This window comes from Camelus dromedarius, chromosome 5, assembly GCF_036321535.1.
Source record: "Camelus dromedarius isolate mCamDro1 chromosome 5, mCamDro1.pat, whole genome shotgun sequence".
Lineage (NCBI taxonomy): Eukaryota > Metazoa > Chordata > Mammalia > Artiodactyla > Camelidae > Camelus > Camelus dromedarius.
In genome coordinates, this window is record NC_087440.1 from 24,254,086 (window position 1) to 24,265,016 (window position 10,931).

Genomic DNA, 10,931 nt, shown 5'->3' on the forward strand with positions numbered 1-10,931 from the left:
AGGGGCACACCAAATGATTTTCTCCTGATTTATATGATAAACATTTTTTCAGAGTTCTGTCCATTCTCTGATTCTTGAGAATGTTTCTTCCTTCTAGTTGGCAATACTTTTCCCCATGAGACCCACATTTCACTCTCTCTTCTCATCCTAGAGTGAGATGAGCTCCATTCAGATCTTGGGTTGGCTAATACATACATAGAATGAATGCATGGGTGTCACTTGGCTCCACTCCAAGTGGGGTGGTTTGAGTCCCCTCAGATCTAAGTCTCATGTCCATGTATGATGAGTTGATGCACACAATTTTTGGCTAGTTTCCAGTTTCTAGCAGGATTTCATCTAACAGGGATATTCTGGAATGAATAGACCTTTTTTGTTATTGAAGTATAGTCAGTTACAATGTGCCAAATTCTGGTGCACAGCACAATGTCCCAGTCACGCACACACGTACATATAGGAATGAATAAACTCTTGCCCTGCCCCATTGCATGACTCGCAGATGCTCTGAACAGGTGGAGTTTATGAAGCAGGACAGTCCCTGTGTGCTGACAATGCTTCCCGCCTGCTCCCACCGCAGCGTTTTACTTGTGGGAATCAAACCTCCCAGCATGAAATTCTGTCCCCGCTCACTTCCTGCCCAGTTGTTTCCTCCCAAAGTGTTTTATTCTGCTGAATACAGAAAAAAGAGGTACAGATGGGGAAACAGGGACAATACTGGCTGCTTCAGGAGAAAATGCCAACAAAGGAGAGGAAAGATACCCATTTTTCCATTTGGTACAGAGCTCCTGATTCTGAATGACTGACAAAAAGGTGGGTCAACCCATCTTTGATCTAGTGGGCACCGCACAGATCACCAACCCTGTTTTCCAAATCAGCTTCTTGTGCTTTGTAATTGTTGTAAAACTCTTTCAGATTCTGGCCTTGGGTTAACTAGTAGTCAACCAACATTTGGGGACAGTTTTGAAAATACAGGTTCTAGAATCAGAAAGGCTTCCAGTTGCACCCTGGATCCTCCACTCACCAGCTTTTTGACCTTAGGAAGATTCCATCATTATCTCCAAGCCTGGTTTTGTCATCTATAAAATGGGAACGATCTAGTGTCCACTCCATCAATATGTTGTCAGAAATAATTGGGTTAGGCATCTGTCATAGAGTAAATGCAGATACACTTAGTACTGTTGTAAGTTTTTAATGCTGTCTTACCTTTATCTACATAGGTATTATCAACTAATTTTTAGTTTTATTATATAATTAACGAGTATTCATTTTTTTAAATTTGGAAAATATTGGCAAGCAAAAAGGAAAAAAAAAGTAAATTATTTACAATCCTACCATCCAGAAGAACCACTTGAATATTTTGTATGTCTTTTCAGCCTTCTTTCCATGAGTGTATGTGTGGTGGGGGGAGGTAAGCTAATACTATTTTCTAGCCTATTCTTTCACTGTTTCCCACAAACATTTTCCATGATACTAACTATTCTTTGACATTACTTCTGATGGCTGCGTATTATGCCACTGTATGGATACATCATTGTTTATTTTATTTGACCTACCGTTGGACATTGAGGAGTCTGAAAATTTTTTCTATTATTAGCAACACAGAGACGGACTAATAAGTAAAGGTTTCCTCTTCATCTATGTTCATTTTCTTAAATTCCTAGAAGCGGAAGCATTGGATCCGTTGATGTAGGTGTCTCTTACATCCAGCCAAACTGCCCTCTGCAAAGTTCACGTTATTTACCAATTTTTATCACTTTCAATAGCACAAAAATGATAACTTTTTAAACGTGATTATAGTGAGAATGAACATTTTAGTAAGTTTATTGGTAATTCAAGTTTCTTTTCCTTTTTCCTATAAGTTAGTGCTTTGTTCATTTTTTTAATGAAGCATTTTTTCCATTGACTTTTAAGAGAATTCTTTATTTAATAAGCATTTTAATCCTTTATCAGTAATAGAAATTTCTTTACTAAATGTTCGGCATAATACACTGGTGATGTTATATTGGCTTGTAGTTTTCTTTGTGGGAACATTTATAATTATGGATTCAATTTCTTCAATAGATGTAGATCTTTATATTTTCTATTTCTTTTAAAATCAGTTTTGGTATGTTTGGTATGTTTCTCTAGCAATTTGTGCATCTTATCTAAAATTCCAAATTATTTGCCAGAAAAAATTTATAATATACTCTTTTATCTTTTTGATTTATAAGATATACTCTTTTATCTTTTTCATTCCTATTGTTAGCAACTTGTGATGTCTCTCTTTTCCCTTGATTAATCTTGCCAGAGGACTATTCATCTTCTTTGTCACTTTGCTTTTACATGTGTGTGTTTGTATTGGTAGTGTATTGAGTTTACAAAAGTTTTATGTTGTTATGTAAACCTATCTTTTCTTTCTTTGCGATTACTTATCCTTCTCAAAATCAGATAAATATTTATCTGTATTTTCTTTTCGTTGTTTTTTATTTCTTTTGTGGTTGTTAACAAGTTAAAATTTAAAAATTAAAAATAATATATACACATATTTAAAGAAAATGTACCAGGGGGAGGTTATAGCTCAGCAGTAGGGCACATGCTTAGCATGCACAAGGTCCTAGGTTCAATCCCCACTACCTCCATTAAAAATAAATGAAGAAAGAAACCTAATTACTTTACCCCAAAGAAGAAAAAAACAAAATTTTTAAAAATAAAGAAAATGCACCAAACAGTTCAGAAAGGTGTAATATGAAAAGTTAAATTCCCTTTCTTCATCCCCATTCCCAATTTCACTTCTCAGAGCTCCTATAAGAAGCTCTGTGTATCCTTCCAGAATGTATTCATGCACGGGCCAGCATGTGTGTGTGCGTGTGTGTGTGTGCACTACACATAGTATATATTATTTTAGCACAGACAGTTCTAAACATGTATTCACATGTTGTTGTTAGACATTCTCTTGCAAGAATAATGGTTATGTTCTTCTAAATTAGTGATTTTCAAACATTAACATCTATCAGAATCACCTATGAGGTTTATTAAAACACAGATTGCCAGGTGCCATCCCGAGTTTCTAACTCAGTAAGCCTGGCGTGGGGCAAGAATCTGCATTTTTAACAGACTCCTTAGTGTTGCTGATCCTGCTGGTCTGAGGTCGCTCTTTAAGAACCACTGCTCTAATTCGATTATTTTGAGTCCCAGAGTAAAGACCTTTCAGTGTATTTACTGAAGAAGAGCAGGACCTGACAAATGGGCGCAGGCACTGGTATGGTCTGACCTGCTCAGAAGTCCCCTCTTCTGTGACTGCCACACCGACAGCACTTCCAAAATCGACATCCCAGCAGGGCGTGTCCTTCACTTGTTTCCCAGTAATACAACCCTGATGTATAATCAAGTGCTAGGATGCTACTGCAGAGACATGAATTTAAGCCATCACTATATGTGACCACATGTGCATGGCTTATGGGACACATTTCCAATGGTTGCAGGAAGGACAGTCTAGAGGCCAACTGTGTACGAAGTGCAGTCGTCAGGCCTGTATCAGCATCAACTGAGATGCTTGTTTGAAGCACAATTCCTACTCCAGCCCTGAGAATCTGGAGCTCCTGGATGTGGGACCAGGGGTCTGCATTTTTAACAAGAACCCAAGGCAATGTTTATGCTCCCTTGCATTTTATACCTCTGGTCTGGGAAACAGAGCAGATGTCAAGACCACTAGGGAAAAAGGTGTTAAGGAAACCTCTGGAAGCAGGGCATGGCACAATCAAAACGAAAAAGGAAACTGAACGGAGAGCTGCCTCGTACCACCAAATGCCTTTATGAACACCTCCTGTGTGCCCAGCCCTATTTAAGGCACTTCATATATGTCAGCTCCTTTTATCCTCACAATACTATGGCAGGAATGAGGCTGCAGAGTTGAAGGAAGACCTAGGAAGGCATGGCACTGAGATTTGAACCTGATGCCTGTGTTCTTTCTCTATTCCGTGCCGCTTCCTTCCGCATTTCACCTGTGTGAAGCAGGAGGCAGGTGAGTGTGCTCCCATCAGTACTGTCCTTTGGCTGGGGAGGTGAGGACAGTGGCAGAACTGTTGCTGCTCATTCCAGGGATGTGCCAAGTGATGAAGAGGATGGGAATGGCCGAGTCATCAGTGAATCTGGTGATGTGGAGAGCCAACTTGAACAAGGAGAGCTCCAGTAGAGTTTTCAGGCTGAATTGCTCTCTTTGGCCACTGACAATGCCTCATTTCTCAAGACAACTAGTCAGTCAACCAGCCAGTGAGTCACCATCACAAAAAACCCAACATGATTATGGAAACCCACCAGGTACCAAGAACAGGAAAGCACTTGGAGTCTGGGAAGGCTCCAAACTACCACTGCCAAAAGCTCATTCCTCCTGATTTTTAAATCTATGTGTGCTTCTTGGAAAATTTAATCCACATATTTTGGGATCATTTACACGTAACCCATCAAAATGCAGTTTTATAAGAACCATTTGATGTCTAAGAAGCTTGATGTACTTTCTCTGCCTTGCTTTTTTAAACATAACCCTCTAAAAGCATTCTTCCCCACTCCTATCCCCAATTTCTGAAGCTGGAAGTTATATTTTGTCAGTACAAACTAAGCCTAGAACCTGAAAACAGGCAACCTCAGGCCTAACCTAGCCTATGAAAAGTGGCAAGTTTGAAGTCTGGACCAATATGTTCTCTTATTTCCCAGAAAAGCCCCCAGCAGCTGTGGGAAGAAAGCCCACCATCCTGCAGATTCAGCCTCTTCCACAGACAGCCCTCCGCCTGGCCGGGGAACACAAGATGTATTCCAGACCCTTGCTTTGAATTCAAGGAGAGCTCTGCCCACTTTTCTCAGGGTAGCATTCTGGAAACCCAATTTAGTCATTCATTCCAGTTAAATCCACAGGATACCAAACCATGATGAATAGACTCTTAACTGTTTCCATCTCACTTCCGTGGAAGCATTTATCTGTAAAGAGCATCCCAGCCTCTGCCAAGTGCTAATCGCCCAGAGCCTCTTCAGGGTCACCTGAAACAGAAAGAAAATGGTGAACGTTATCCACAGCAGAGTTCCAAGCAGGGAAAGACTAATTACAACCAAATCCATTGTTTGTTATTTATTTCATATGCTCTCTTCCCCCTTTTACTTGGCTAGGTTGGTTGTAACTGAGACATAGTTTTTCCAACTTGGGGCTACCATTCAATTACTGGCATCTAGACTCTGTTTTCAGCAGTTCTTCAAAAGTAAACCCCAATCCAGGGTGAACTGCTCCCTGGCATGAGATTTCATTTTAAATTAAGAGGAATAAATTGATATAAAACAGCATGATAATTCCTCAAGAAATTAAAATAGAATTACTGTACGATCCAGCAATTCTATTTCTAGGCATATTAAAAAAAAAAAACCCCTAAAAACAGAGTACCGAAAAGATATTTGTACACTGATGTTTTAGCTGCATTATTCACAAAAGCAAAATGATGGAAGCAACCCCAAGAGTCCGTTGACAGATGAACGGATAAACAAAATGTGGTATATATGCACATACAATGGAATATTATTTAACCTTAAAAGAGGGGAAAGCGCTGACACATGCTACAACATGGATGAACCTTGAGGACCTTATACTAAGTGAAATAAACCAGCCACCAAAAGGACAATTACTGTCTGATTTCATTTACTTGAGGCACCTAGACAATTTCATAGATATGGAAAGTAGACAAGTGGTTCCCAGAGGCTGGAGGAGAAGGAGAATGGGGAGTTACTCCCTAATGGGTACAGAGTTTCAGTTTTGCAAGGTGAAAATATTTCTGGAGATGAATGGTGCTGATGGTTGCACAACAATGTGACTGCACTTAATGCCACTGTTCTGTACACTTTAAAATGGTTAGGATGGGAAATTTTATGTTATGCCTATTTCACCATGATTTTTTTTTTTAAAGGAGGGAATAAGTTGAGCTCAAGTAGGTGAAGAGTGACTGGATGTGAGGTTATTTTGCAACTCATCAGCGTCTGCGTTGGGATGTTTAACCTTGTTCTGTCCTTGACTTTGGAAATCATTTTTGATTGAATAAGAACATGCATGTGTTCCATGGTCTTTTGTTGTATCTTAATTGCTATTATCACTACTTCTTAGCTTTAATATTAACACAGAACTGGTAAGGTCTTATTGAGAAACCGAGAAGTAGTCAGTTGAATAGTTCATTTTTTCCCCAAAAGACTGAGCGGTAATAAAGCTTTCCAGAATAGGGTGGCAGAGTAAGGCTAGATATTAATTTTTACCCCTCAAAACCCAAGAAAAATGATCCAAAAATAAGTGAAATCAAATGACAACAGGGGCACAAGCTCATGCTATAATCTTTACAAGTGGTGACCAGAAAAACTCCAAAGCTGACTTAACACTTCTACCTTAGCCCTCAACAAAACCGTCTAAAACATTAGTGAGAAAAAAAGGAGTGGAAAAATCCCCCTGAATGAATGAGTTTGGGATACATTGTACTTTTATATGTGGTACCCTTTAAAATATGGTTATACTTAAGAGTTATGGCAAAGAATGATAATCAATCCCTTGATGCCTTTGACTTGAACTTTTGACCTTCAATCAGTTCAGTAACATTATGAATGAGACAAGAATTTAGAAGTGCAGAAATGGACACTGATATCAAGCAGGTCTAGATCATGTCATTCCAGAGCAAAGACAGAGGTGGGAGGTGCAGAGAAGTTAGGGAAGAAAATGTGTGAGAATCTGTGAGGGGCTCTAGAGACTGACCTGTTGAAGAGGAAGGGAGCAGCTCAAAGAAAACGTGGGGGAAAGTTTGTGATCACAGATGAAGTCCTGGGGGATGAGCATGGGAACTGTTACACTCACTTTGCAACTGCATGTCTGGAAACTCAAAGTACAAACCAGAGGGACTTGAAAGCTGATCAGGGGAAAACTTTATGTGGAAATATGAGAATTTGGATCTCTGCCATGGGAGAGGTTCAAGGGATGAGTAAAGAAGAGTGTCCTGGAGCCATACCCAGTCATACAAGCAGAATAACACCTAAGTTGTCCCACAGCGAGTTTCATCTTGAAAATCCTACCCAGAGAGATAAACCACAGTCACCATTTGATTCTTAGCTACTGTCTGACCAAACAGGAAGCTTGCCCTAATGTTTACAGAATTCAAACACTTTGTGGAAGGTGGAAGTTTTGCCAGCACACAATGAGTCAGCCGCCATTAACCAGAAGAGTGAGTTAGGGCAACCACTCTGGACAATATGTTATTTTGGAAGTGAGGCTTTCTTTTACAACATTTGAGCCTGGGAACATGGTGTGCTTTATATAAAGCAGAAAATAAATAAAAGATTTCAAGGAATTCTTCTCCCACATGACCAATTCAAAACCCCAGGCAGACAAACCCAAGTACTAAATAGATTCAATGAGCATGCATTTACTCCAACTTTAAAAATACAACACACATGAAACTTTTTTAGAAGTTTTTTTCTCCTAAAAATGGAAATCACTGAAATAGAGAAAACTGGCCACAATAATTTGTTTTTTTGTCATGTGGGCTTTCAAATGACATCAAAAAGGCACCAGAAAGAATTGGTCTTTTTTTTGGTAGGAGGATTAGGGATCATCAGTTTGGTGTGATGTTAGGAAGGAAAGTCAGTCCTGTTCAAAATAATTTATAATAGTTTAGAGTTAGCGAGTAAACTATTTAAGATACCTTGTTTTTAATCTGGGGAGGGAGGATTACCTATCACATCACTTCTTGTTTGCTATTACAATGTCCATTTATAGCTGATATTATTTGTCCCCTATTTCCCATTTTCTTCTCCTTCCATAATAAATCCCATGATTTTTAACCGAGCCCACAGCTGCTTGAAATACAGACATTTCCATTGCCCCTTGCTGAGAGGTGTGGTCACATGGTTAATTTGGGCTAATCCAAAGAGGAAGGGGTATGTGCAGTTTTTGAGTGCATCCTTAAGTAAAGGGGGCCTGCTCTTCTATGCCCTCTTCCTCCTTTCTGTTGGTTGGAATTCAGAAGTAAGGATTACAGTTTTACTAATCAGTTAGGGCCATAGGACCCTTGAGAATGGAAGGCATACATAGTGGAGCAACAGAACAGAAGGAGCCTAGGTCTTTGACACTGTGCAGGGCCCAAACTGTCCTGGATTGACAACCTCTACGCTTCACAATATATGCAAATCCCACCATCATGCTGTACACCTTAAACTTAGACAGTGATGTATGTCAACTACTTCTCAATAAAACTGGAGGAGAAAAAGGTAGTCATCATAGACAATATATGTAAAGAAATGAGCATGCCTGTGTTCCAATAATACTTGATTTACTTACTGCATTACTTATGACTTTAGATATGTATGTGTGTATGTATTTACAGCTAGTAGATGGGCCTGATTTGTTTGGCTCATGAGCTATAGTTTGCCAACTTTAGTGTCTGGAGAACTGAATTCTCCAGACTTTAAATCCTGTCCTCTGTTGTCTGGGCTAAGTTACAAATAAAAAAATAAAACATGAAGTCTCCACACTAACTGGCTTATGCTCACAAATGAGGATTCAGAAGGAAGAAAAGCACTGTCCTTGAGTCAGAGCCTCCCTGCCCCATCTATTCCTTGCATCTCCATATGGATCTCCAAGTGATAGGGGCGTGGCGTCTTGAGATCACTCTGTTCTGTGACATAGATACCATTAAAATAGGATATCCCCACTGTAAATGCACAAGACCTCTAAATCAAGTTGAAAAGGGGGTGGGGAGAAGAAGGGAAAATATTTCTCAGAAACTCTTCAAAAGAAGACATTATCATACACGGTCCTGGACAGAATTTTTTTAAGTCAGTCTTTTGGTTTTACATGCTTCAGATGAAATGTTGTGTTTCTAATTAATCAACAAAATAAATAAAAGTTAGCAAAGGTAATAATCTCTAATATTTCATGAGCCTTAAGCTCTTGTCAGGCATTCTGATACAACATGCAATAATATCACACCGAATCCTTGAAAAATCCCAGAGTCTCCCAGAATGTATGGAGCAGCTATTTGAGGACTCTGGAAGGTAAACGGTAGCAGGCAGGTTGAGAAAGAAAGCCAAAATTTAAAGGACAACCAAACTGGAGATGCTTTCCATTTTTTTCCTCTCTGGTATCCTGAGGGCCTAAACTCAAGGCAACCCGGGACTCGGGGGTGGACATTGGTGTGGACTGAGTTCCAGGAGACCTCTAGATCTGGCTCCGGAGCAGAAGGGAACTCCTAAGCTCAGAGAGGATGCACAGATCCCCCTCCCTCTACTTCCCTCTCTCCAGTTTTCCTGCATGCGTAATCCTGTGGCAGCATCGCAGAGGCTGCAACTCAGCAGGAGCCAGACTGTGAGAGAAGGGAGCCTTCCTGTCCAGTGCGTGGATCTGTGATCCCAAGAGAGTGGAGCGAACCTTGTTGCCTGTTGTTTTTCTCTCTCTCCAAACTTCCACCTCTTTGCCCTATGGATAGCAGAGTGGGGCAACTAAAGCCACAGAATTCTGTGGACCAAAGAGGGGAGCCCAGGGAATGAGAAACTACAGTAGGAAACTACAGAGAGGAAAGACCGCAGGAAAGTGAACCCATAGAAGTTTTCTGGGGGTACTACTGGGCTCACCTTTTTGTTGTGCTCGCGCGGGGCTGATCCTAAACAGCACACCAAAGGCTTGGAGAACTGAACTGACGATAGACGACTGCGCGGTTGCAGACTGACCACTAGGTGGTGCACACGTAGGGGCGCGGGCAGGCTGGACTATAAAGAAACAGCAGGAGGGACTTTTTCTGAGTTTGGAACTGTTCTGTATCCTGACTGTGGTAGTGGTAACACAAATCTATGCAGGTATTAAAAGTCATAACACTGTGCACCAACCCTATTTTGTATGATAATTTTAAAAAAGAATCGACAACAACAAAATTTATCACAGTGAGACAGTGTATCGCTCACATTTCTTTGATGCCTTAGAATTGACTCTAGTTAACTTTGGCAGAAAGGGTTTTATTTGAAGACTATCGACTGGCTCACAGAATTGACAAGAAGAGCAAAGAGCTAGGACTGGAAAGGCGATAGTATAGAAGCCTCTGGTAGCACTGGGTGTTCAGCTCCCACAGCCGCTCATGCCTACCTGCCCCTTTGGCTTCCACAGAGATTCCCAGGATGGGCAGGGGAGCAGCTGTAAACAGGAGAGGTGCTCAGATGTCAGGCGGCAAAAATAATTAAATAAACTACTATCATTAGCCCCTGCTGCAGATAAGATAACTGAGGGGTGCAGAGTTTCCATAACTTCCCTGAGTTCGCACGATTTTACCAGGACTCAAAACTTGAGCTCCGAACCACCACACAACTTTGGCTGAAAATGTCTCTAACCTTAGGAGAGCTTTGTGGAAACCATCTTGCCTGTCTGAAAACAAAGAGAAGTAATTTGAAGCAGAAATTCCAACTTCCTCCTGGCTCTGCAATTCAAGGAAATGCTAACCCAGCTGTTTGTTTCTCTTTTGAACAGTTTGTTTTGTCTTTGAAATATAAACACTGAATTTTTTAGTATGTGCACTGCCTCTGATATATTCCCTAGAGCAGTGGCATCCAAACTTGTCTGCTCACATACTCATCAGCAAATATTTTTGAGCATTATTCCTAATATATTATTTTATTTTATTTATAAGATATATGTTCTACAAAATTTATATATTGTGTGCATTCTAAATGACATCTTAAGAAAGGATGAAATAACCATTTTATAAAATAATGTTTTTTAAAACATTACAAAATCATTTTTATTTCATTAAGAAATTATTAATGTGAGCAGTGTTACTGAATATGCTTCAAATATCTGACCCTAAATTCACCTTTTATACTTGATTTTAATGGAAGCTATAATTAGAAAAAAATTCACAAAGACAAGTAAATCCAAATGAAAGAACTGCATCATTGTATTT